At 39.3% G+C, this 26,102-nt stretch overlaps 1 pseudogene; it reads left to right on the top strand.

Annotated features, from left to right (window-relative positions):
- The first annotated feature begins 18,932 nt into the window (after positions 1 to 18,932).
- Positions 18,933 to 20,380, top strand: Fus-ps2 (FUS RNA binding protein, pseudogene 2; annotated as a pseudogene).
- The last annotated feature ends 5,722 nt before the right edge of the window (positions 20,381 to 26,102 follow it).

Below are 26,102 nucleotides of genomic sequence, written 5' to 3'. Positions count from 1 at the left end.
ACTTCTTTGCTTCATCCATCTTGTCTAATTGGGTGGCTGTATATGTATGGGCCACATGTGGGGCAGGCTCTGAATGGGAGTTCCTTCTGTCTCTGTTTTAATCTTTGCCTCTCTCTTCCCTGCCAAGGGTATTCTTGTTCCCCTTTTAGAGAAGGAGTGAAGCATTCACATTTTGATCATCCGTCTTGAGTTTCATTTGTTCTAGGCATCTAGGGTAATTCAAGCATTTGGGCTAATAGCCACTTATCAGTGAGCGCATAGCATGTATGTCTTTCTGTGATTGGGTTAGCTCACTCAGGATGATATTTTCCAGTTCCAACCATTTGCCTACGAATTTCATAAAGCCGTTGTTTTTGATAGCTGAATAATATTCCATTGTGTAGATGTACCACATTTTCTGTATCCATTCCTCTGTTGAAGGGCATCTGGGTTCTTTCCAGCTTCTGGCTATTATAAATAAGGCTGTGATGAACGTAGTGGAGCACGTGTCTTTTTTATATGTTGGGGCATCTTTTGGGTTTATGCCCAAGAGAGGTATAGCTGGATCCTCAGGCAGTTCAATGTCCAATTCTCTGAGGAACCTCCAGACTGATATCCAGAATGGTTGTACCAGTCTGCAATCCCACCAACAATGGAGGAGTGTTCCTCTTTCTCAACATCCTCGCCAGCATCTGCTGTCACCTGAGTTTTTGACCTTAGCCATTCCCACTGGTGTGAGGTGAAATCTCAGGGTTGTTTTGATTTGCATTTCCCTTATGACTAAAGATGTTGAACATTTCTTTAGGTATTTCTAGAGTCATTCGGCATTCCTCAGCTGTGAATGCTTTGTTTAGCTCTGAACCCCATTTTTAATAGGGTTATTTGTTTCCCTGCGGTCTAACTTCTTGAGTTCTTTGTATATTTTGGATATAAGGCCTCTATCTGTTGTAGGATTGGTAAAGATCTTTTCCCAATCTGTTGGTTGCCGATTTGTCCTAACCACAGTGTCCTTTGCCTTACAGAAGCTTTGCAGTTTTATGAGATCCCATTTGTCGATTCTTGATCTTAGAGCATAAGCCATTGGTGTTTTGTTCAGGAAATTTTTTCCAGTGCCCATGTGTTCCAGATGCTTCCCTAGTTTTTCTTCTATTAGTTTGAGTGTATCAGATTTGATGTGGAGGTCCTTGATCCACTTGGACTTAAGCTCTGTACAGGGTGATAAGCATGGATCAATCTGCAATCTTCTACATGTTGACCTCCAGTTGAACCAGCACCATTTGCTGAAAATGCTGTCTTTTTTCCATTGGATGGTTTTGGCTCCTTTGTCAAAAATCAAGTGACCATAGGTGTGTGGGTTCATTTCTGGGTCTTCAATTCTATTCCATTGGTCTATCTGTCTGTCTCTGTACCAATACCATGCAGTTTTTATCACTATTGCTCTGTAATACTGCTTGAGTTCAGGGATAGTGATTCCCCCTGAAGTCCTTTTATTATTGAGGATAGTTTTAGCTATCCTGGGTTTTTTGTTATTCCAGATGAATTTGCAAATTGTTCTGTCTAACTCTTTGAAGAATTGGATTGGTATTCTGATGGGGATTGCATTGAATCTGTAGATCGCTTTTGGTAAAATGGCCATTTTTACTATATTAATCCTGCCAATCCATGAGCATGGGAAATCTTTTCATCTTCTGAGGTCTTCTTCAATTCCTTTCTTCAGTGTCTTGAAGTTCTTATTATACAGATCTATTACTTGCTTGGTTAAATTCACACCGAGGTACTTTATATTATTTGGGTCTATTATGAAGGGTGTCGTTTTCCTAATTTCTTTCTCGGCTTGTTTCTCTTTTGTGTAGAGGAAGGCTACTGATTTATTTGAGTTAATTTTATACCCAGCCACTTTGCTGAAGTTGTTTATCAGCTTTAGTAGTTCTCTGGTGGAACTTTTTGGATCACTTAAATAAACTATCATATCATCTGCAAATAGTGATATTTTGACTTCTTCTTTTCCGATCTGTATCCCCTTGACTTCCTTTTGTTGTCTGATTGCTCTGGCTATAACTTCAAGAACTATATTGAATAAGTAGGGAGAGAGTGGGCAGCCTTGTCTAGTCCCTGATTTTAGTGGGATTGCTTCAAGTTTCTCACCATTTAGTTTAATGTTAGCAACTGGTTTGCTGTATATGGCTTTTACTATGTTTAGGTATGGGCCTTGAATTCCTATTCTTTCCAGGACTTTTATCATGAAGGGGTGTTGAATTTTGTCCAATGCTTTCTCAGCATCTAATAAAATGATCATGTGGTTTTGTTCTTTCAGTTTGTTTATATAATGGATCACGTTGATGGTTTTCAGTATATTAAACCATCCCTGCATGCCTGGGATGAAGCCTACTTGATCATGGTGGATGATTATATTGATGTGCTCTTGGATTCGGTTTGCCAGAATTTTATTGAGTATTTTTGCGTCGATATTCATTAGGGAAATTGGTCTGAATTTCTCTTTCTTTGTTGGGTCTTTGTGTGGTTTAGGTATAAGAGTAATTGTGGCTTCATAAAAGGAATTCTGGAGTGATCCATCTGTTTCAATTTTGTGGAATAGTTTGGATAATATTGGTATGAGGTCTTCTATGAAGGTTTGATAGAATTCTGCACTCAACCTGTCTGGACCTGGGCTCTTTTTGGTTGGGAGACCTTTAATGACTGCTTCTATTTCCTTAGGAGTTATGGGGTTGTTTAACTGGTTCATCTGTTCCTGATATAACTTCGGTACCTGGTATTTGTCTAGGAAATTGTTTATTTCCTGTAGATTTTCAAGTTTTGTTGAATATAGGCTTTTATAGTAAGATCTGATGATTTTTTGAATTTCCTCTGAATCTGTAGTTATGTCTCCCTTTTCATTTCTGATTTTGTTAATTTGGACACAGTCTCTGTGTCCTCTCTTTAGTCTGGCTAAGGGTTTATCTATCTTGTTGATTTTCTCAAAGAACCAACTTTTGATTCTGTTGATTCTTTCTATGGTTCTTTTTGTTTCTACTTGGTTGATTTCAACTCTGAGTTTCATTATTTCCTGCCTTCTACTCCTCCTGGGTATATTTGCTTCTTTTTGCTCTAGAGCTTTTAGGTGTGCTGTCAAGCTGCTGACATATGCTCTTTTCTGTTTCTTTCTGCAGGCACACAGCGCTATGAGTTTTCCTCTTAGCACAGCTTTCATTGTGTCCCATAAGTTTGGGTATGTTGTACCTTCATTTTCATTAAATTCTAAAAAGTTTTTAATTTCTTTCTTTATTTCTTCCTTGACCAGGTTATCATTGAGTAGAGCATTGTTCAATTTCCACGTATATGTGGGCATTCTTCCCTTATTGTTATTGAAGACCAGTTTTAGGCCGTGGTGGTCTGATAGCACGCATGGGATTATTTCTATCTTTCTGTACCTGTTGAGGCCCGTTTTTTGACCAACTATATGGACAATTTTGGATAAAGTACCATGAGGAGCTGAGAAGAAGGTATATCCTTTTGCTTTAGGATAGAATGTTCTATAAATATCCATTAAGTCCATTTGGTTCATGACTTCTCTTAGTCTGTCTACGTCTCTGTTTAATTTCTGTTTCCGTGATCTGTCCACTGATGAGAGTGGGTTGTTGAAATCTCCCACTATTATTGTGTGAGGTGCAAGGTGTGTTTTGAGCTTTAGTAAGGTTTCTTTTACTTATGTAGGTGCCCTTGTATTTGGGGCATAGATATTTAGGATTGAGAGTTCATCTTGGTGGATTTTTCCTTTGATGAATATGAAGTGTCCTTCCTTATCTTTTTTGATGACTTTTAAATGAAAATTGATTTTATTTGATATTAGAATGGCTACTCCAGCTTGCTTCTTCTGACCATTTGCTTGGAAAGTTGTTTTCCAGCCTTTCACTCTGAGGTAGTGTCTGTCTTTGTCTCTGAGGTGTGTTTCCTGTAGGCAGCAGAATGTAGGGTCCTCGTTGCGTATCCAGTTTGTTAATCTATGTCTTTTTATTGGGGAGTTGAGGCCATTGATGTTGAGAGATATTAAGGAATAGTGATTATTGCTTCCTGTTATATTCATATTTGGATGTGAGGTTATGTTTGTGTGCTTTTCTTCTCTTTGTTTTGTTGCCAAGACGATTAATTTCTCGCTTCTTCTAGGGTATAGCTTGCCTCCTTATGTTGGGCTTTACCCTTTATTATCCTTTGTAGTGCTGGATTTGTAGAAAGATATTGTGTAAATTTGGTTTTGTCATGGAATAGCAGGTCTCTGTCTTGAGATAGCTATCTGCTTGAAATAACTCTCTCTTGCAGACCAAAGCCCAGTCTTTGTTAATTTTAAATTTAAATTTTTGCATAAGCTACTTCCTTAGGAATTGCACATCAATTCAAACATTTACTTGAGATGATTCCCCCACAAATAAGAATTTTATGACCTTAGCTCCTAGACTCTAAAGACAAAGCCACGTGGTCTAAGCTGCCAAGGTTGGCTGCTTACAGGAGTTGGATCATGCCACATTGTTCCATTAAATTATCACTAACTTTCTCTTACCCAATTGCTATACTGCCTAAGCCTGGTTGCCCTGGAATTTGCTCTGTAGGTAGGCCTTGAAGTCAGAGATCTGCATGGCTCTACCTTCTCAATCCTGGATTAAAGTTATGTATCACTATGCCTGTGTCTGAGCTTTTTATGGCCACTATTCCTCAAGATAGAGATCAAAAGCCTGTGTCTTCCAGCTTCATGATCTGTATGAGAGGTATGCCCTCCATTTCCAGATTGCAGTTCATTCCAGATTAAAAGTTCAAACATCTCTTGTTCAAATGTTAACATAGGCAATAAACTATGTATACTTAAACCCATGTTTTTTGTGTTCTTTCCCATGGAAGGTCACAGTTTTACCATTTTTGTTGAGGAACACCGGATACATTCTTGCTTCTTGGAATCATGTTGTTTCCGATTATTATGAAGTCATTGACCTTGGAAGTAAGAACATTCCCTGAAGGACGAACATAGAGTAATATATATATATATATATATATATATATCTAATATACAATTATTTAGAGCAACCGTCAGCACTCAGGAAGACTCAGGCTCTGCTGATTCTGCTCCATAGATAGAAGCCACGTTGTTACATTGTCCCTTCTGTGGCCCTAATAGACCTGGCACTTGTATATATAGGTTCCATTTGGTAGTGGATGAACAATTGGGAACACTATTTCTCTCATTCTATACATTTCTCAATATAGTTGTTTCATAGGCTTAAGGCCATCAACTTTCCTCATCCACTTTAGCAGGTCTATTGTTGCTTCTGTTTAACGCATGTTTAGGAAGCATGTAACATCATGCCACCAGACTGGCATAAGAACTAGCGCAAACTCAGGGAATCTCAGAGATTTGATGCCAGGAGAAGAGTCATTGGCTGTCCCTTTTAGGCAGTCTCACCATTGTTGATTTTTGTTTATTATCTCAACTCTATCAAACTAGACGGTTGATGTATGTGTGAAGTATTTACAAGAAGATGGAGTAGGCTTTGTTGACCTGTAAACTGAACTGGCAATTTTCAGACAACAGAGATGAGTTACTGTAAAGTAGCTTTCTAAACATTTCTAGTTCTCCTTATATCATTTCTTTTCTACTACCTGTGGTGGATGGTGGGATAAAAAGGAGATTAAAGGGTTTAAGAACCATCATTAAAAAAAATTAAAAATACAGTGCCCTTTGGAAACAATGGAGTAAACAGACTATGGGTGCTTACCTGTAGGGAGCGGCTTGGCAGCTGTATGATAATGAGGTGAATCTGGCACCCTCCTAACAACAGTACTGAGCATGTGTGGAGTTTTGCACCTGACGTCAGCCTGGCTGGGGCGGTACTATGCTAAATGGGAGTTCATGCCGCGCCAATCTCTGGAGGACAAGTAGCTGGGATGGCAGTGGGGTGACTCGTGCCCCACCAATCCCTGAAAGAAGATAAGCATACTGTTGTGTATATAAGCCCAGCGGCTTTGCCGCTCGGCGCGGTAACACTTAAAGCAGTAACACTTAAAGCTGTAACACTTGGAGCTGTAACACTTAGGGCTGGCTGCCGCCGCCTCCCTGTATCAACAAAGAAGGTGTCCTGCAGTAAAGGCTGTTGAGAAGAATCCAACAGTGTTGCGTCTTCCTTGCTGGACGAGGTGGGCGCGACAAAGTGGTGGCCCTTATGGGGACGAGGACATCCTTGTGGATCTCAGAACTCTTCAGATTCAGGACGAGTGACGTCGGAAAAGTTCCTGGTAAGGGACGATAAAGTTCTCTGGAGGTGAGCAGAGACGATGGAAGCCTTGGTTTAGAGGCTAAAAGGTCTGTAGTCTGCAGCAATGTTGTTTCTAATGGATCCTTTGTGGGTAAGGCTTGTAATTTTGTTTATTTTTTTTCTTTGTGGGAAGCCGTTAGAGCAGTTAGGACAGGTCAGAGGGTCCTTGCAGAGCATCAAGAAAGTATGTCAGAGGGAGAAAAGGTCCCAAAGAAAAAAAAGAAAAGAAAAGGAGATAAAAGGAACAGAGAGAAGGCAGAGATAAAAAAAAAAGAGGATAATCAGGACCAGGAAACAAATAAGATATATTCTTCTTTAAAAGCCTTGACCTTAGAAATGTCAGACAATCTAGAAAGCATCACTGACAGCTTAGAGAAAGTGAAAGTAAAGGTAGAACCATTGGGTCCCGGGCCTCCCGCAGAGCAACAAAAGGAAGCGCAGGACTCGACCTCAGTTCCACCACCAGACTCATATTGACCTCTAGAATGGGAACTCACTTGGTGGATACAGATTTTAAAGGCCCCAGTAAGCAGAATTCAGAAGGATCACAGAAATCGAAAGCATGTGCAAAGATAAAGATTTCGGGTAATGGTAGTGGTCAAAAGGGGACACGGTAATAATGGTAAAAGGTTTTTGTGTATGTGTTCTTTTAGAGTTATGTTAAAATCTAGAGAAGCAAAGTCGATTCTCATAGATGCTTTTAGTCTTTGGACCCTGACTAGAGACAGTTTACACCCTAGACAAGAGAGAGAATGGGGTTGAGAAAAACAGTCCTCCCGAACTCTCCAGATGCTTTGGCAGAAGAAGGAAATGAGCTTAAACTTTTTGGAGCTCTCCTGGGAACAGAAGGAGGTGGGAGACGTCTTGCCTCCTTGCTGGCTCCTATTGGAGAAGTGCTTATTTCTGGTTCTGGGTTCTTTAGGTAGGATGTCTGGGTCCCTTTGGTGGAACACCATCTAGTTCTTTTCCTCTGTGTCTATTGTTTGTCCTTGGTGCACCAAGCTGTGGATGTATGTCAATTTATGTCTGGGTTTTGCTTCTCGTTGCTTGAATGTTTTGTGTTTCATGTGTAAAAGAAAAAAAAAATGGTTAAAACTTTAAATGCTGGTTGATTCACCCATTGATGTAGCTTTAACTCCTTTCAAGAAAGGAACAAATAAATAAAAAGTTTCAATTGGCTTTTGGAGCCAGCATCTGTAGCTAGAAGCCTAAGTCGGCTGGGCAAGCTCCCCAGGGGGCTGGCTAAATGTTTATACTAGAAGCGGCCTATACAAAAGTGGTTAAGGTGCTTAAAAACAATCAATTGTTCATAGCACCTGAAAAGGCTCAAATGGGCCAAATGGGAGAATATTTAGGAACAAAAATCACTCATAATATTTCTCCTCAAAAAATTGAATTACGAAAAGACCATTTAAAAACATTAAATGACTTTCAAAAATTACTAGGAAGCATAAATTGGATTCGACCCTATATTAAAATGCCCAATGTAGATTTACAACCACTTTATGAGATCCTGAAAGGGGATTCTCAGCTTACTTCACCCCGTGTTTTAACCAAGGAAGCACGATTATCCTTGAGGAAAGTAGAAGAAAGACTAGAAAAGGCAATACTAAAAAGGTACAAGGAAGAGGAAGATCTGCTTTTGTGTATACTGAGAACTTTTCGTCAACCTACAGGAGTATTATGGCAACAAGGTCCACTTCTTTGGATATATCCCCATATTTCTCCTAATAAAACCCTTGAATATTACCCTTCTGCTGTTGCACAGCTAGCTATATTAGGCGTTAAATCTTGCATTCAGCATTTTGGTATTTCACCAAAGAAAATTATTATACCATATACAACTGCTCAAGTAGAAACATTGTGTGCATTGATAGATGATTGGGCCATATTGCGCTGTAGTTTTGATGGAGAGTTTGACAATCATTATCCTAAGGATCCGTTGCTACAATTTTTTACTGAACATCCAGTGATCTTTGCTAAGATCACTGCCTCAGAGCCTTTGTCTGGAGCGTTAGATATTTATACAGATGGCTCCAAAACAGGTGTAGGTGCCTATATGGTTGATTCTCAAGAACCAGTATTAATTCAATATAGTCCAGGTACCCCCCAAATTACAGAATGTAAAATTGTATTGGAAGTTTTCAAAAGATTTCATGATTCCTTTAATTTAATTTCTGACTCTGCTTATGTGGTTAATGCGGTGCGTTCACTTGAAATTGCAGGGCCAATTCGGTCGACTAGTACTGTATGTCAAATTCTTTTAGAATTACAAAATTTGATTTGGGCCAGAAAAAATAAATTTTTCATACAACATATTCGAGCCCATACTAATTTGCCTGGTCCCATGACCAGTAATAACGCCCTGGTGGATGCTAGTACTCGTAGAGAGTTTATTTTTCATGCTGCTCCGTTTGACCTCGCTAGAGAATTTCATCAAAAGTTTCATCTACCTGCCTTTACTCTTCAACAAAAATTTAAATTCTCTAGGGCTGCAGCTCGTGATATGGTGTTACATTGCCAAAATTGTGTTCAATTTCACCACCCTCCTCATGTGGGGATTAACCCTCGTGGTCTGATCCCGCTAAAACTTTGGCAGATGGATGTCACACACATATCTCAATTTGGAAATTTAAAATATGCTCATGTTTCTGTTGATACATGTTCTGGTATTATACATGCTACTCTGATGACTGGTGAAAAGGCTCGTAATGCCATTAGCCATTGCTTAGAGGCATGGGCAGCCTGGGGAAAGCCTGATAGTCTCAAGACAGACAACAGGCCTGCCTACACTGCAAAGTCCTTTCAGGCATTTTGCCAGACAATGCAGGTCAAACATACTACAGGATTGCCATACAATCCCCAAGGTCAAGGAATTGTGGAGAGAGTACATCGTACCTTAAAAGAGCTGATAAAAAAACAAAAAGAGGGAATTGCCAGCAGCCGAACACCAAAAGAACAACTTTCTTTAGCTCTTTTTACTCTAAATTTCTTAATTTTGGATGCGCATGGCCACTCTGCTGCAGATCGCCCTGCTGCTACTACACCTATAACTAATGCAGAAGTAAAGTGGAAGGATGTCTTAACTGATAAATGGTGTGGCCCAGATCCCGTGATCTCGAGATCTAGGGGAGCTGTTTGTGTTTTTCTGCAGAATCAAGAAAATCCAATTTGGGTACCTGAGCGCTTGACTCGAAAATTACCTTCTGCTCTTCCTGAAGATGAGACTACGAACCCTACTATTGCTACTGGGAATGATAATACAGGTTAATTCGATCACCCTGTGGGCTATTGCCAGATCCTGGCCAGTACCCATGCCAGTTCATAGCAATTCTACTGTTTTGCCAATCTTTTTCTCTACCTCCTGTTTGCGTGATGTTCCCTGTATAGTGCCAACTGGAGAAATGCCCCAACGGTATGCCGCCACTAACGTTTCTCTGTTGCATACCTTATGTTTTACCATTAAAGACTCTTCCCTGCCCTGTATTTGGTTGCGTAGAGCCACGTTAGCTAATTGGTTGAATCCTGTGAGTGACAGCGCAATGAGCACCGGGATCATCCTGGCTGCTTTGAGTCAAATTGCCCAGGGAGTCTCTTCACCCAGCGAGGACATGTCAGTCGATAGTTCTGCTGATCTGAACATTACAACACTAATTGTGATGCATAATTGTAGTGTTCCATCACACCCAGGGCAAGGTAACTATGCACATAATAGCTCTACCCGTCGTAGAGTCTTACCCGCTTGCCCCCCCCCCCCGCATCAAGAGTTTCCACCTAATTTTACCCCATGTCAGAGTCCATTCCATAGAACAAAACAATTCCTACTGGGATTTGAATTTTCCCCTCCTCTTGGCCATGTACAGTATGATTGGGGGGAAAATAAGACTGGCAAGCATAATCTCTGGCCTTGGTTTCAGTGGGTGCTGTCCAATGAGCAAGGGGCATATACATCCCTGACCCCTTTTGCTAGGTTGCTGGGTGAGAACTTCACGCTGTATAATGTTTCGCCTACCAGAAAAAATGATACCAGGTTGACCAATATTCAATATAATAACCTCTTGGAACATAATACTGCCACTAGTACTTCAGTATGTTTTAGATCACCTTTTTTCTTTCTGATAAACACTAATGTCAGCAGTGGTGTTTTAAATTGTAATAGCTCTGATGTTGTCTGCTATTTAGCTGAATGCTGGGATGGCAACAATGACACCGCAGTGATGGTCAAGATTCCCTCCTTTGTGCCAATCCCAGTAGAGGCAAACCCAGATAGTTTTCCTATTCTTAATTTGCTGAGAACCAAAAGAGATTTTGGAATTATGGCAGCCATAATTTCAGCCATCATGCTGTCTGCTGCCGCAACTACCACAGCTGCAATCGCTATGACCAATCAAATACAGACGGCTGAGACTGTCAATCAGATTGTAGAAAGAACTGCAATGGCGCTAGAGATACAAGAAGAATTTAATACTCATTTGGCATCTGGCCTTCTATTAGCCAATCAAAGGATAGATTTAGTTCAAGAACAAATTGAAGCACTATATCATATGACACAGCTGTCTTGCATTTCCTCCCTAAGAGGTTTATGCATTACTTCTTTGCAAGCCAACTTTTCTCAGCATTCTCAGCAGAGCAAAGAAATCTCAAATTATCTGAAAGGAAATTGGTCCATGAAAGCAGAGCAACTATCCAGACAATTGCTGATGCAGATTGCTGTCCTCAACAGCACTAGGCTGGACCCCATCACAATTGAAGACTTCACCTCATGGATTACCAATGCTTTCTCCTTTTTTAAGGAGTGGGCGGGCATGTTTGCCTGGGGAGCTATTGTCCTCCTGGGATGCGGAGTATGTCTCTGGCTTATTGGCCGTTTAAAAAGAGAACATGCCAGACACAAAGCGGTTGTTTACCAGGCTATGACCGCCATTGACAATGGTGCTTCTCCCAATATATGGCTGGCCTCTTTGAAAGATTAAGAGTTCACCCTAGATCATTTTTGTCACAGTCATGTGGGGTCATTGTATCCAGGGACGGGCAACTTTCCTCAAACTCGGACCAACCTAAGACACGGGGCCTGGTGGCGATAGGGTGACCCAACGACGGGTAAGGCCGAGTCATCGTCAGGAACGACCTAAGACAGGAGCAATGACAAGATTGACGTGACACCCAGATCTAGACCAGTCATTTTTATTAAACAGAAAAGGGGGAGATGTAGGGAGCGGCACGGCAGCTGTATGATAATGAGGTGAATCTGGCGCCCTCCTAACAACAGTACTGAGCATGTGTGGAGTTTTGCACCTGACGTCAGCCTGGCTGGGGCGGTACTATGCTAAATGGGAGTTCATGCCGCGCCAATCTCTGGAGGACAAGTAGCTGGGATGGCAGTGGGTGACTCATGCCCCACCAATCCCTGAAAGAAGATTAGCATACTGTTGCCACTCGGCGCGGTAACACTTAAAGCGGTAACACTTAAAGCTGTAACACTTGGAGCTGTAACACTTAGGGCTGGCTGCCGCCACCTCCCTGTATCAACAAAGAAGGTGTCCTGCAGTAAAGGCTGTTGAGAAGAATCCAACAGTGTTGCATCTTCCTTGCCGGACAAGGTGGGCGCGACAATTACCTCCTTGCCTTATTCATGTTGCCAACAATGATATTCACTGAAGCAATCCTGATAAATAATTCCACTAAAGCTTCCAAGAGTTCCATGCTTAAAAAACTGTTTTGTATTTAACATAAATACTACCTAGCTCAATGCCTTGAAAATGGATCTGTTATTTAATTCATTTTTTAACTCATTCTTTTCAACCCTGTTGGAATGTGCCCATCAAATTGAACTCATGTTTGCTTAAGGTCTATTAGGTGAAGTTGTTTGCAACTTCATTCTGTCAGAAGAGGAGAAAGCTATTTCTCATGGTGAAAACAAACCAAAGAAAACCAAAAGTGTTCAGCAAAATATAGTCACTTTTAAGGTATAAAGTTAAATTGCAAAATAAAAGTCTACTTTCCTTTAACCTACTGAACCTGTTCATTAGGACTTTGGTCTGTCTTTATCTTGCTATGTGTTCTGCAGTGGAAAGCCTCCAGTGTCACTAAGGCAGATGAGAATAGGGTTGGGGAGAAAGCATATTTCTATTATAAGTTTCAAGTAATTCATGTTACTTTTGGTTTGAGAGAAAATAGTGGAATTTGTTAGATGGCCCTAAATCAATTTATTTATGAATCAAAGCACATGTATATTTTACTGGTTAGCCACCAATATGTATAAAGTCCTCACTCAGAAACTACACAATTCGTCCTAACTGCATGTCGCCAGATGATGTTTGAATTCTGTTTTCAATGTAGAAATGTACTAGGAGAAGCATCATACATAAAAACAATGTAAAAAATAGAAAGATTTTCAGGAATTAAAATATTTCATCAGGGATGGTGAATTTACGTTGTTATAACTCCAGTGCTCTAGTGGCCCTGGGGGGCCGTTGTGGAAAGCAGTATGACTAGATACAACACTGATAAAAGTTTCTTCCTGAGACTTGGACAAGACAGTAAAGTGCATTGTGAGAGGAGATGCTGCCATTCTGAGTGGCCATGAGTAGATTTTTTTTCAATTGAATGTAACACCTAGAATTTTAACTTTCTCATTTTTCTATTTTTCTATTATAACATCCTTGGTCACATATTTGCAGGCTTTAGTAATTTTTAACCAAGTTTCTACATTTTGCAGGATTTGATTTCCATTGATCTTGTTTGCTCTCTACCCATTCCATTGTATTATTGGAATTGAGCCCTTACAAAAATAAAAGATCACTTTTCTAATTTTATTCACTTTTTTTGCAGTATTTATTTATTGTGAACTTGCTCAATATCTGGAACTTTATCTCTTCTACTTTTTAATTTTTTATAATACTTTTCTCTGTATACTTGCTTAATAGCGTGTTTTCTCACTCCTTTATTTATCTTTTATGTTTAAAGTCTTATTTTTTCATCTAACTTCATTTATATTTTATGTGGAATCATCTTTCTTTCTTCATTTCCTTTATTAACCATTTCCATATTTACTTTTATTTTTTTAATTTCATATGATATTCTACTTTAGTTTTCCCATTTTCTGTTACAGCATCTTTGGTAGCTTATTTGTTTGTTTTAATAAATAATTAGCATATTTCTATATCTTGCATGATTTCATTTTGTTTTCCCGATCCATTTGTTTTTCCTTCATTCATTGCATTGGGTGATTGAGCTCCTAAGGAAAGGTTGATCACTAAGTTTTCTCAAGGAAAGTTAGGAGTGGTACCAAATCCAGAAATATAAAAATCACAATTTACAAACCCAAGAATGTTGGATAAGAAAGGCAATGAAGTCCCTCACTGACTTCAAGGGGGATACAAAGAAAAATAGTAAATTAATTTAATCTCGGAAAAGACTATGAAGTCAGCTAGAAGAGGAGAAAATCAACATGATAAATGAGAAAATAACACAGAAATAAAAACGTGAGTGGCATAGAAGAAAAGAACAACAAATATTGAATGTGTGGTTACAATAACAAGTAGGGATGATAAAAAATGAAACAATGTATCAAATAATGAAAGCATCATCCATAAGTCTCAAAGCAGAAGAAAGGATATGAGGGATGATGGACAAGATCAATAAAATAATAAATCAGACATCACTGAGGGCAAAATAAGCGTGGTAGCAATATTCCAGCCCTGTAGAATGCAAACAACAGGGCAAATCTTAGGCCTCACAGGAGAGAAGAAATAGATGAGATATGAACTAAAGGTACAGAGAATCTAAATAAAAATTATGTCAAAAATATGCTAAACTTAGATATAGAAATGAGCAGGCAAGCATGAGACACTTAGACTGTCAAGAGACATGACCATAGAAGTACTGATTTACAAATTTGAGATTTAAAATAATGAATCAATGAAACAGTACTAAAAGCAAAAAAAGAGGAAAATTAAAAAAATTGTTCATCTTTAATAGCAAATGCATTTGAACTTAATCAAAAACAACAAGCCTAAAAGCCAGAAAAGTATGGAGTGATATATTTTAATGCACGAAAGTAAATAATAACTAAATCAAGATTTGCATACCCAGGAAAATTGGCACTTAAAAGGGATAGAGAACTAAATGTTTTGATAACTGCACAAATTATGTCACTACATAAGCACTAAGGAAAGGCATAAGTGAGCCTAGACCACGTTGTCATGCATTCACAGTGTAAGTTTACCTAAAGACAATTATACTTCAAGGCTATGGACTGACTTGTGATAAAATTATTTTTATGGATGAGTGTCGTCCAGTTAAGGGAGAGGAGATCATGTTTCAGGGATAGGAGGCTGTTTTTGGTGGTCCAGAATTTTGGTAACAAAGCTCCAGTCTGGCGGTAATCAAGGAATTTTTTTAAAAGGGAGACAAACTGAACCTGAAGGATGGACAAGATGTGACAAAAGAGAGATGTAGAAGAGGGTTATCATTTGGACAAATCTTGCAAGGAGGTTCACAAAACCCTAAGAAATTAGTATATTGGTGGAAAATGATGTCCCCTTAAGCTAAAGATAACTGAAAACTGGTCTAGAAAGCTGGCTGGACTGTGGAAAATGTTTGTTATGCAAGGCAAAAAGCCTGAGTTCAAATCATATGACACATCTAAGGAAAGAGTTCCTATTCCACTAAGTTTTCTTCTGGTTTCCTTATGTGTTATGTTTCCATAAACACCAACACATTCACGCGCATGCACACACACACACACACACACACACACACACACACACACACACACCCCACATTATGTGTCTGTGTGTTTGTGTGTGCATACTTGAGCACATGTGTGTGTATGTGTTTGTGTGTGTGTGTGTGTGTGTGTGTGTGTTAGGGAAAGAAAACGTGAATTAGAAGAAGGATTTCCCTTTTTTTCTCTTTTTAGCTAGCTGTGGTCAGTACTGTGAGTTACACAATCAGAAAACCAGCCATTCTGGGTAAGATCATACAGAAAAGAAAAACCAAAACTAAGCTTGAAAATGCCACGCACTCTACATCTTAGGTGAAATTACAGAATCAACTGTACATAAGAAGTTCATCAAAATTGCTAGTGATTAGAATAAGAAGTTTATGTTAATCAAGTCACTTGAGATAGAAATTAATTATGCAGAAGCTTCACTCTCTGGTTCTCAGAAAAATCTGGATATTACTTTAGCAGCTCAGATTTCTAGACATTAGCTACCAAGAATTTCACAGGGAGTCCTGTTAAAGATTTTTGTGTAACTTAACCTTTTCCAAAAATGGTTGGTGCTGTGTGGAAAAACTGTGCTGTCTCAAAGAGTATAAGATTGGCATATTTATAACATTAAATTTTCCAGTTTGAGTTGTTAACGTTTATAGATCTACAAACACACTATTTCAGCATTCCAGTATATCACATCACTCCTCAATATAGAAAGAAACATTTCAGCAAACACAGGGAAGATATTTTATTAAGTGTTTCTTTGAAACACAGTCCGTAAATATTAATAAAATCTGATCTCGACTTTTCATGAAACCCTTGTCTCACATACCGTTGCCTTGAGGTCTACACACACTATAATTTAAAGAAGAAGTGTTACACGAAGAAACAATCAATATTTATTTCTCTACACTTCCTGTTCTTTCAGAATGCTTACTGAGAGGGTAGTCAAAATCTGATAATAAAACCTACTAATAAAATTCACGTAAGATTTACTCTCCTAATGCATTATGAGAAGGGAGCCACGTGGCATGAGGCCTAATAGGCAGGGGAGCACATATAATGAATATTTATTTGTTTTGAGCTAAGGCCACAATGTATAGAGAATAAAACATTGTAGCAAACATGCAGCACATTCTGAAGTTTTACAGAAATATTCATCAAGGCCCAGACATTTAATACAAATTATACTTTTATATCTTTTACTGTAATCTGATAAATTGCAAAATTTTGGGTGATCTCTTATGAATGAACACTGTCCTTGGTGTGGTTCTGAGGTTACAGCACCTACATTTCCACTTTGATGGGTTCAACTCAGTAGGTGCTAGTTGGTTCCTGCACAGAAAGCAAAAGTCAGGTTAGTGTCTGTGTAGTAGAGTCATGCCACATAAAGTCAGAACTAAAGCACAGTGGTCTGAAGCAAGAGTACTTCTTTTGGATGTTGAGGGACATTACACCAAAGGGCAGTAAACAGTTCCGAGGCACACACAGTACAACGCACTCTGCAAATTACAAAGATCCTTATTCTTAAAGCTTGGCATTATTTTCACATTCTGCATAGAAATTGTGCTCCAGAAATCTATACACATTTTGAAACCTCTGGCTTCACATGATATTAGGCTTTGTTTATTTACTGCTTTGGAATATTAGGCATGACTTACTTCTGAAATATTATATAAGCCGAGTTGAAAGAGTTTATAATTCACTTATGTGAGTGCCCATCTTAATCAATAAAATCAGTGGCAAATTATCATGTTGTTTCTGTGCTTGATGAAAGTTAACTTGCTTAAAAAATAATTGCAAGAGGAAAAGAATTTGGATGAAAAGACTTTACCCACCTCTTCTCTGACTTTGAAAGTTTCTGCATTAGTTTAACCCCAGTGACCCTCAATTTATTCCCAGATAGAGAAGGGATAATGAAAATCCACCGTGCTTCCTTTACATGGTGTTTGAAAGAATTAACTGAAATCAAAGGTGTTAGTGTGCCTTGTGATCTTCAAGGCTCTGTATTAATGTAAGGGATTATTCATTTCATCATTATTAATAAACACATGAACTCCCTACATTGCAATATTGTATAAGACATCTTCAGAAGAAAATAATGCCTTAGAATGCAAATCTATTAATTAATTTGTTGATGCATTGCATGATTCTGAAGGCTTTTCCAACACATAATCCATGTTTTCTACTACAAAAATATCTTTTCTGAGGCTGGGGAAGAAGCTGGGATCTAAAAGGAAGATAAGATTTTATTATACTACTACTAAAACAATATTCTTTTTTTTTCTTCATAGTCAAAAAAGTCAGCTCTTATGGAAATCTTGAGGGATTAATTTCTTTGATCCATAGTTGCCTCACATGATGTACAGGGCTCATCTCTTTAATATGTATATATAATTATAAACTCTGAACAGAAACAAGGAAATGTGAACTTATAATAATTACAAAATAGACATAAACAAGCTGTATAGAAAATTACAGGACATTTAAGGTTTTGTCTAGATTTATGCCTTTTTCTTGAAATCTATAGAATTTAAATTAAAAAAACATAAATTTAAAATAAGAGTATAAATGGAGCAATTAGTTCAAAGAATAAATCATGCATGGATATTTCATTATTTATTTTTATTCTTGATGCTTTAAACACACCGTGGCAGTGTTGACAATTGCATAGTACTTGTGCTCATGACGAAAATTATGTAATTATTGTTATATATTTAATTTTGATATTTTCTACTTAATAAATAAGAATATATCTATATTTATTTTATCAGTGATTACAATTTATAAATCATATTTTGATCTTTCTTGTTATAATATATATTTGGACTTTTCAAAAATTTTTAAATATTTAAAATTTGATGTGTACTATTGGTTTTGCAGAGGTATATGTGTGTACGCCACTATCCTAGAGTCTGAAGTGGTGAGAAGATACCTGATCTCTTGGTATTAGAATTAGAGTCAGCTGATGATCATTATGTGTACTATGTGATTGCTGGTGGATTGAATCCAGGTTCTCTGGTAGAGCAATCTCTGTGTTTAACACCTGAACCATCTCCCTAACAGCGATGTTATAGAAATTTTCATTGCTTTCCCAAAACTCAAGACATACATATTAAATTATTCAAATAAGATTATTGGATATTCTTTATCTCCTCTATGATTTTAAAAATTTAACTTCATTATTAATTTATTATTGTTTTAGTTTTGAGTAATGTATGTATGTATTAAATGAAACATAATCAAATGTACCTTTCTATATTCCTCTCCACCCCACCCAAGTTTTCTCTCAATTACGTCTTATTCCCAATCTTCTGGCTTTTAAGAATTTTAAAAACAATCTAGCAATATACTTGAAATAATATAGCTTTTATTTGAAATTTATTTTGAAAAGATTTTTGGGACTAATGAGATGGGTCGATAAATCTTTTTTGTTGTTTTTATTGTTCCACCCCTCTCCCTCCCTCCTTCCGTGTGTGTGTGTGTGCGCTACCCTCTCTTTCCTTCTTTCTTTTTTGTTGTTCATTTTCAAATTCTGGCAATCTTATTCCTAAACCACATAGTTTAAGGAGAGAACTGATATTCTCAAGTGTTCTTGATCCCCACATAACACAATCATTCATATATATATATATCTCATAAAAATTGTATTTTGCTTTTGTTGTAATGTATTTTATATCTAATACTTGTATGTTATCTTCACAGCTTGAATAAAACTTGCTTGAAAACAGAGTGATACTATGTTTTCTTCAGCTACACATGAAAAACATTTTTTAGTTAATTTTTATTATTTTAGTCAATCTATACATTAGGTATGAAAGAAGCCAATGTCTTGAATAGTAGGAGTTAAGAAGCAAAAATGAGGCTCAGTCCTCATGGCCTCCCTGTACAGTTGTCTTAAATCCTGTTAGTTATGGCCTGTGCACACTTGTGTAGACATGGCTTCATATAACTATATCCAACAAGCAACTCAAAGCTACAGAGCCTATCCTACCCAGCCTGGACAGGGCTACTCCCAACAGAGCAATCAGCCCTATGGCCAGCAGAGATACAGTGGTTATGGCCAATCAGCTGCTACTTCAGGATACTATCAGAGCACCTATGGTTCTTCTTATGGACCCAAAGTACAGGCTATGGGACTCAGTCATCTCCCCAGGGATATGGTTCCACTCGTGGCTATGGCAGCAGCCCAAGTTCCCAGTGTTCTTATGGGCACCAGTCCTCCTATCCTGGCTATGGCCAAAAATCAGCTCCTAGCAGCACCTCTGGAAATTATGGTGGCAGTTCTCAGAGCAGCAGCTATGGGCAGCCCCAGAGCAGAGGCAACAGTCTGGCTATAGTGAACAGCAACAAAGCTCCTAGAACCCACCTCAGGGTTATGGACAACAGAACCTATACAACAGCAGCAGTGGAGGTGGTAGAGTGGGTGGTGGAGGCAACTAGGGCCAAGATCAGTCCTCTATGAGTGGTGGTGGTGGCTGTGGTGGTTACAGCAATCAGGATCAGAGTGATGGCAGTGGTGGTGGCTACAGGAGTGGCTATGAACCCAACGGCCATGAAGGTGGCAGAGGAGGCAGAGGCAGCATGGGCAGAAGTGACCATGGTGGCTTTAATAAATTTGGTGGTCCTTGGGATCAAGGATCTCGTCATGATTCTGAACAGGACACTTCAGACAACAATACCATCTTCATGCAAGGCTGAGGTGAGAATGTTACAATTGAACCTTTGTCTAATTACTTTAAGCAGATTGGAATTATTAAGACAAACAAGAAAACTGGACAGCCTATGATTAATTTGTATACAGACAGGGAAACTGGGAATTTGAAGGGTGAGGCAACAGTCTCATTTGTTAACCTACCTCCTGCTAAAGCTGTAATCGACTAGTTCGATGGTAAATGATTCTCTGTGAATCCTATTAAAGTTTCACTTGCTACTCACCAAGCTGACATCAATTGGTGTGGTGGAAATGGTTGTGAAGGCTGAGGTTGAGGAGGACACATGGGCCATGGAAACTATGGAGGTGGCGGTGGCCAGGGAGGATTCCCCAGTGGAGGAGGTGGAGTTGGAGGACAGTGATGTGCTGGGGACTGGATGTGTCCTAATCCTAAATGTGAGAACATGAACTTCCTTTGGAGAAATGAAAGCAAATAGTGTAAGGCACCTAAGCTAGATTGTCCAGAAGGGGGACCAAGAGCCTCTCATATGTGGGCAAACTATGGAGATGATCCACAAGACAGAGGAGGATATGATCAGGGTGTCTAATGGGAAAAAGAGGGGACCTTGGGGTTTTCAAAGGGGGCCTGGTGGTGCAGACAGAAGTGGATTTGTCCCTGGCAAGATGGACTCCATGGCTGAGCCCAGACAGGATCACCATGAGAGGTCATAATTAGTCTGGCTTCTGAAGTTCTGAAAGAGCTTTTCCTGTACACAGTGTTACTTGTTATTTTGTAAACTTTCAATTCAGGATCACTCATGGATATTTGGAGTCGGGGGCAGTGTGTGTGTGTGTGTGTGTGTGTGTGTGTGTGTGTGTGTGTGTTTGTGTGTGTATGTGTGTGTGTGTGTGTGTGAGAAAGAGAGAGAGAGAGAGAGAGAGAGAGAGAGAGAGACTACTGTAATTGTAACCATATCATTTTAGTTGAAGAAGGAGGAGGAGGAGGAAGAGGAGAAGGAGGAGGAAGAGGAGGAGGAGGAGGAGGAGGAGGAGGAGGAGGAGGAGGAGGAGGAGGAGGAGAAGAAGAAGAAGAAGAAGAAGAAGAAGAAGAAGAAGAAGAAGAAGAAGAAGAAGAAGAAGAAGAAGAAGAAGAAGAAGCAGCAAGAATGATAGTTTTAGAGATAGTATTCAAGTTTATACTCATGAGTAGACAAAACCTACAATTTGTAAAATTAAGTGCGGTAATAATGTAATAGCAGCTTAGGAACAGGCACTTAATCTGATCTTTGGTTTATCATGTGGGCAAAAGTTTTTCTTCATCTTTCATGCATATGATCAGCCCTATATGCCACTCAGTGCTCTGTGTCTCTGCAGTGAACCTTAAGGCAATGAAGTGAATATAATTGTATTCTTTTGAATGTGTGTCACAGTGCATTCCATTTAATTATAACGGCTCTATCTGCAGTAGTTTGAATATAAATAGCCCCAATACACTCATCTGCTTGAATGCTTGACCTTAGGAGTTGTGGCCTCAGAGTAGATGTGGCCTTGTTGGAAGAAGTGTGTCACTGTGGGACAGGCTTTGAGATCTCTGAAGCTTAAGCCTCCATAGTGTTGGTCATTGTCCTTTCTTACTGCCAACAGATCAAGTTGTAGAACTCTCAGCTCCTTCTCTAGCAACATGTCTGTGTGTACACCACCATACTTCCCTGCATCATGATAATGGACTAAACTTCTGAATTATATATAGGCCATCTCAAATTAAATGTTTTCCTTCAGAAATGTTTCTGTGGTCATGGTATATCTTCACAGGAGTAGAAGCCTTAGCTAAGACATGAAATGGTACCAGGGACTGGGCTATTACTTTGATATATTGTACCATACTTTTGTTTAGAGCAATGTGGACAAATTGGAGAATTTCAACTAGAAAGTAATTGAATGCTTTAAGTCAGGCAATACAAGTAGAAGCTTGTTAGACAGTGGTGCTGAGGGTGATTTGAACTCTGGGGGTCTTGCTCAAGTGGTTTCAAGAAGGAAAAAAGAACATGTGACTGTTCTCTGCCCTTCTCCAAACATCTGTATAAAGTAAGTTGAAGACCTATGGATTAACAGCATTGACAGATGACATTTCTGAACCACCTACCACTGTATTGTGTGGCCATTAGTGCTCAAGCTTACAAGACCTGTAAGGAAAACATTCAAGCTGAGCAAGCAGAGATACAAATGTGGAGTTCAAGGAGAAGGGAGACACAAGGAAGTGGAATGGAGCTAAATCCTGTGCTCAATCAGATAAACAGATTAAAGGAAAGCCTGGTGTTAAATGGAATAAAGGGAGGGGTGAACCCAGGGCAAGATCCAACTTAGCTAAGACTCCAAATTGTAAAATGGAATTAAAGAAAAGCTTAGAGCAGTGTGAGTGGGCTCCATCTTTAATATTAGCACTCCAGAGGCAGAGATTTTTGACTTTGAGGCCAGGCTAATGTATAGACAGAATTTCAGAACAGGCAGTTTTATGCAGTAAAGGAAAACATCAAAAACAAAATGAGTGAATATGTGAACGAGGGGGCCGTGTTCCAGTCCCAGCAGAATGTGGCAGCTTTGCAACATGGTTCTAGTGTTAGAGTCATGGAGAAAAGTATGGGGCTATGGTATGCCCCTTCACAGCCAAAGAAAACTGGCAGGTAGGTATGTGTCAGAGTCGCCTTTGCATGGAGACCTAGCAAGGCCATTGTGCATAGCTTTGAAGGAGAAGCACAGGTTGTCTTGTAGACCCCAAAATATTGAAGATGCTAGAGTCATATGATACCAACTGAGGGAAGCAGCTAACAGGGAATGGAAACAGCCTATTCAGCCCACAAAATTGAACTGAGTTGGGGATCTGAAGAACAGTTTTGTAACAGACATGGAGAAACACAATTGGGAATTTCTCCAGCTGGTTTTCAGTCTACATTCTCTTACAATGCTCTTTTTTGGGATGGTAATGTACATCCCATGTCATTATATGTTGGAAATATGTTGTAATCTGCTTCTTTCATTGATTTTTATAGGATAGTTTATGTATTTATTTTTCAAATGTTATCTCCTTTTCTGGTCCTACCTACCCCACTCCACCCCGTCTGATCCTCAATTAAGAAACTGGATCAGTCTCTGAAGAACTTTGACCTTTTTATACAAGTTTGAGACTCTTTTAGATTATGGAAACTTTTGAATTTGGACTAAATGTATCTTGAATTATGTTACAGCTACAAGATTATGGGAGCAAAGGAGTGGGATTTGGTGGTCTGAATAGGAATGCTTCCTTGACAAAGACTCACGTGTTTGAATGTTTGTCCCATAGGGAGTGGCATTACTTTCGGGTATGGCTTTCCTGCAGTGGGTATGGCCTTGACGGTGTAGGTGTGGTTTTGCTGGAGCAAGTGTGTCACTGTGGGGGCAGGCTTTGAGGTCTCAGAAGCTCAAGCCTGCTTGAAGTCTCACTGTCTGAGTCTGTTGTCTGAGATGAAGTTGTGGAACTCACAGGCCCATCTCCAGAAGAATGTCCCCCTGATTACCACCATGTTTCCAGCCAGGATAATAGACTAAACCTCTGACCTGCACCCCCCCCCCAATTAAAGGTTTTCATTTGTAATAGTTTCTGTGGTTTGATGTTTCTTACCCAATCAAAACCCTAACTAAGACAAAATGAAATATATATATCCCTTTTTCTTTAGAGATATCAATAGTAGTTACAAAACATCTTAAGATGTCCACAACTTTTCAAAAATAAAAGATGCATTTGAAAGTAGTAGTGTCTTAATTGAGCAGCAACACACTTTATAACCCATCTAATTGTCTTGCATAAATATTTACCACTTATAAAATGGGTGCTAACCAGGAAATTCCTGATGATCTGTTAGAAAGTTATACCTTTCCAGGCCTTGCACCATCATTTTACTTAACATGAGTCCAGCTTCAGAGTTCTGAAAACTTGGCCATGGGTGTTATGAAGGAAGAACTTGACTTGGTCTTGTTTTAGTAGGGTTTCTATTGCTATGATAAAACACTATGGGCAAAAAAACCCAACATGGTGGTCCTACTTCCCATGATATCATAAGTCTCAACATCACTGTATAAAGCATATTTCAAATTGTAAAAGTCCTACAATCTTTCAAACTTCAAACTTTAAAAGTTCAGTCTATTTTAAATATCCAAAGTCCCTCTAAAACTGCAAAGCCTCTCTAAATCTCCAACATTATAAATATCTTAGTGTCACACTTATGGGACTTAAGAGAATTTAGTTCCAAAGGTCTTGCCAGTGGCACCTTCTGTGACTCTGCCACTCACTTTCCACCCACCTTTTCTTTTTAGTTTAAGTCAGCTCCACACCACAGCTGCTGTAGCTTTTGGTGATCATCATATGGTGCTGGGATATCCAAAATGCTTTGTTTCGTGCTGCAACTGAGTTGAACTTTCACCAATAGCTTCTCTGAGTTCACATTACCCTGCTACACTATGTAATCCCCAACTTTTTTTCATGATTCCTTCAGTCCTGGTGCATGGACCACAACTGAGGCAGCATCTTCATTATGACCTTGCCTTTCTAACTGTACTACTATCCTGACCAAAACAAACAAACAAACAAACAAACAAACAAACAAACAACCCAGAGACTCAGCCACTCTCCATGACCCCTTGTGATTTTAAAACTAGTATGACTTGTGCGACATATACATTGCTAAGTTTGCCTGCAAGCATGAGATGTACCCTTTGGACCACGGCGTCTTTCTGCTGACGTGGAGGAAACACTCCTAGAAGATTTTACCTCAATGATGCAGATCCCTTCTTAATCACAGCTGCTTCTTCATCCCAGTTAACCAGCACTGAGATAACCAGCTTTGATTGTCACAGGAAAGCAAAGATTTCCTGTTAGTGGTGGTTCTTAGTAAAAATCACACAAATGCCCCAAAAGATATTTTGCTCCCCTCTGAAACTCCACAAGTAATCCCTCCATTGTCTGCATCCTCTCATCACTTTTTTTTAATTTTTTTTTTTTATTAACTTGAGTATTTCTTATATACATTTCGAGTGTTATTCCCTTTCCCGGTTTCCGGGCAAACATCCCCCTCCCCCCTCCCCTTCCTTATGGGTGTTCCCCTGCCAACCCTCCCCCCATTGCCGCCCTCCCCCCATAGACTAGTTCACTGGGGGTTCAGTCTTAGCAGGACCCAGGGCTTCCCCTTCCACTGGTGCTCTTACTAGGATATTCATTGCTACCTATGGGGTCAGAGTCCACATGTATAGTCTTTAGGTAGTGGCTTAGTCCCTGGAAGCTCTGGTTGCTTGGCATTGTTGTACTTTTGGGGTCTCGAGCCCCTTCAAGCTCTTCCAGTTCTTTCTCTGATTCCTTCAGTAGGGGACCTATTCTCAGTTCAGTGGTTTGCTGCTGGCATTCGCCTCTGTATTTGCTGTATTCTGGCTGTGTCTCTCAGGAGAGATCTACATCCGGCTCCTGTCGGTCTGCACTTCTTTGCTTCATCCATCTTGTCTAATTGGGTGGCTGTATATGTATGGGCCACATGTGGGGCAGGCTCTGAATGGGTGCTCCTTCAGTCTCTGTTTTAATCTTTGCCTCTCCCTTCCCTGCCAAGGGTATTCTTTTTCCTCATTTAAAGAAGGAGTGAAGCATTCACATTTTGATCATCCGTCTTGAGTTTCGTTTGTTCTAGGGATCTAGGGTAATTCAAACATTTGGGCTAATAGCCACTTATCAATGAGTGCATACCATATATGTCTTTCTGTGATTGGGTTAGCTCACTCAGGATGATATTTTCCAGTTCCAACCATTTGCCTACGAATTTCATAAACTCGTTGTTTTTGATAGCTGAGTAATATTCCATTGTGTAGATGTACCACATTTTCTGTATCCATTCCTCTGTTGAAGGGCATCTGGGTTCTTTCCATTTTCTGGCTATTATAAATAAGGCTGCGATGAACATAGTGGAGCACGTGTCTCTTTTATATGTTGAGGCGTCTTTTGGGTATATGCCCAAGAGAGGTATAGCTGGATCCTCAGGCAGTTCAATGTCCAATTTTCTGAGGAACCTCCAGACTGATTTCCAGAATGGTTTTTCCAGTCTGCAATCCCACCAACAATGGAGGAGTGTTCCTCTTTCTCCACATCCTCGCCACCATCTGCTGTCACCTGAATTTTTGACCTTAGCCATTCTCACTGGTGTGAGGTGAAATCTCAGGGTTGTTTTGATTTGCATTTCCCTTATGACTAAAGATGTTGAACATTTCTTGAGGTATTTCTCATCCATTCAGCATTCCTCAGCTGTGAATTCTTTGTTTAGCTCTGAAGCCCATTTTTCAATAGGGTTATTTGTTTCCCTGCGGTCTAACTTCTTGAGTTCTTTGTATATTTTAGATTTAAGGCCACTATCTGTTGTAGGATTGGTAAAGATCTTTTCCCAAT

Source organism: Rattus norvegicus, chromosome 19, assembly GCF_021556685.1.
Source record: "Rattus norvegicus strain SHRSP/BbbUtx chromosome 19, alternate assembly SHRSP_T2T, whole genome shotgun sequence".
NCBI classification, from domain to species: Eukaryota; Metazoa; Chordata; class Mammalia; order Rodentia; family Muridae; genus Rattus; species Rattus norvegicus.
The sequence above is the reverse complement of the archived record's forward strand: the minus strand, read 5'-3'. Positions and strand labels throughout refer to the sequence as shown.